Consider the following 2,794-nt stretch of genomic DNA (forward strand, 5'->3'; position numbering starts at 1 on the left):
CGGCGGGCACCTCATAAAGCAGACCATTGTTGGTCGGGTTTGGTGTGTGTGTGTGTGTGTGTGTGTGTGTGTCCCTAAACTGGTGCCACTTTACTGTGGGTTCCTGATGCATCGTGGGGAAGAAAATGTTAACGTCAGGTTAACAGAGCCACTGACCACTGATCAATAAACTGACCACTGACGATGACCGCACTAGGCAGACATGTCTCCTCTCCCATTGGACGAGCTCAGAAGTCAAAGGTAAAACACACAGGTGGAACTTTCCTTCCACACCTGCAGATGGCGCTACAAACACGTTACGGTCAGTTCTTCAAACCACATACCACCAAACCCCCCCCCAGTTTGACCAGTACGACCATCTACAGAGAGCTCAGGTACCACTAGTGGTTCATGTACCATAGTTTGAGAACCACTCTCTCAGTTCAGAAGAGGAGACGCAAAGACGACTAAAATATTACCAAAATATAAGTCAACCAGACGTTATATATATATGATATATATATAATGAATACATTTTCTACCAATTTCAAAACAAGGTACATCCGTAGCAGTATTACTGCAGTAGTAGTGAAGTGTTTGAGTGTTGTACTTCATCTCAGACGACTAAAATATTACCAAAATATAATAGTCATTAATAGTCATTTTGCTCGTTAATCACCGATCCTCTGCTGGGATTTTATTAATTTTGGTCCATGTAAAAATAATGGAGATTAATATGAATATGAACCACACAATCAAACGGACCAATCAGATCACAGCTACAGCCACGACTGTAAAGGCTCGTTTACAGTCAACAAAAACCAGACGACTAATTAACTTCACTAACGAGCGATGACTCATCGATCGGTCAGTTGTTGTAGAATCACGCTCCAACATCATGTGGTCGTGACTCACACACACACTCACACACACACACACTCCTAGCCACCGTTTTCACCTCACAGACAGTGAGAGATTCCATGACTTTGATTCACATCAGAATTTATTTCTGCCCAAACACAGAAGCAACACGTTGCCAAATGTTTTGAAAAAGAAAAAAAGAAAAAAAGAAAAAAAAAGAAAAGTCCAGTTGCTGCAGAATTCCCTTCAAAGCTGGAAAACTGCAGAGAAACTTTCACCACAATTAGAAAATGAGCCGCAAACTGAAACAACCTGGGGGAGGAAAGAGAAAGGTTTGATTCCCTTGTCTTTTCTGCTGACATCCATTAACAGAGGGAGAGAGAGGGGGGAGAGAGAGAGGGGGGGAGAGAAATTCATATAAAAAAGCTTCAGAGGGGAAATTAAAAAAAAAAAGAATGGAGGAAGAGAGAGAGGACAGAAGTCGGAGAGGGATATACAAAGAAGGAGCCGAAGATAAGAACATAAATAGAGAGAAGGGAACATGTAAACAGAGGGGGAGACAGGGAGGCAGCCAATGGTGACCAATGGCTTTTCTCCTAATTTAAATGGTTTGTGTCAAGACTGGGCTGCTCGCATAGATAGCGCCGAATGTCCATTTGTCCACGTTTGCATTCAGTGAAAAGACCTGGATCTCAGTGTGAAGGGAGGAGCATGTGGGATTTCATAATCATTTTAATAAACTGTAAACATTTTTATCTTGTTTCACGCACGCCACAAAAACAACAACAGGGATACTGACTCTCACAGTTTTATTACCCATATGTTTTTAAGAAAAAACGCAGCCCATAAATGTGTAATGCTCGCTGATATGAAGCTGCCGTCTAGGTTGCTGAAATCAGAAATATCATGGCACCGTAAAATAAAATTATGTACACTGGGAGAAGGAGAGACGCCGGGAAAAGATAATCACAAAAACAAAGACATATGATGAAAAGAGAAAAATGTCGACAATAGGGACAGTAAACATCCCTCAATCACCAGAAGGGATGCAATCATCACAGTGTGCGATACAGGTTTGTTTGTAATTGTTTCGGTTCCAAATTGCCCCAAACACTGAAGTTACTATGTGTGAAAATCTGGACACAATTTGTGGTTCCAGTGGAGAAAAAAAGGGGGAGGAGGGGGAGGAGGGGGGAGGAGTGAAAGGAGGGAAGGAAAGGAGCTATTTTCAGTTTATAAAAGTTTTGCAGGGAGTTGAAAGGTGTGGGTGACAATAACCTTTGACAGGTGTGAGTGTGTGTGAGTGTGTGAGTGTGTGAGTGTGAGCCGCAGATTAAGGATGAAAAATAAAGAGGGACAGTGGAGGGTGGGATGCAGCACACTCTAGTGGTCACTGAGCAGAACTACGTCAATTACTACACATGAAAAAGGTCAAAGAAGTTTTACAGTCAAATGAATGATGAGATGATGAACTGAAGGAGGAGGAGGAGGAGGAGGAGGAGGAAGATCCTGGTACTGTTACTGATGCTACTGCTGCTGCTGCTGCTGCACATGGGCAGAGCAGCGACGGTTCACTGTACATGTGAATCATTAACACTAAAGTTCACACCTACTTTATGAAGTCATTTACATCACAACACACACACACACATTCACACCAACACACACAGATGGGGTCAATGTGCACAATAGATCATGTGGGAGACAACGATGAACACAATGTTGAAACATGAACACAGCTAACAGTCAGTGACATTAATGAACCAGGAGTGAACCAGGAGTGAACCAGGAGTGAACCAGCAGTGAACCAGGAGTGAACCAGCAGTGAACCAGGAGTGAACCAGCAGTGAACCAGGAGTGAACCAGGAGTGAACCAGGAGTGAACCAGGAGTGAACCAGGAGTGAACCAGGAGTGAACCAGGAGTGAACCAGGAGTGAACCAGGAGTGAACCAG

This window comes from Cynoglossus semilaevis, chromosome 17, assembly GCF_000523025.1.
Source record: "Cynoglossus semilaevis isolate Cse_v1.0 chromosome 17, Cse_v1.0, whole genome shotgun sequence".
Taxonomy (NCBI): domain Eukaryota; kingdom Metazoa; phylum Chordata; class Actinopteri; order Pleuronectiformes; family Cynoglossidae; genus Cynoglossus; species Cynoglossus semilaevis.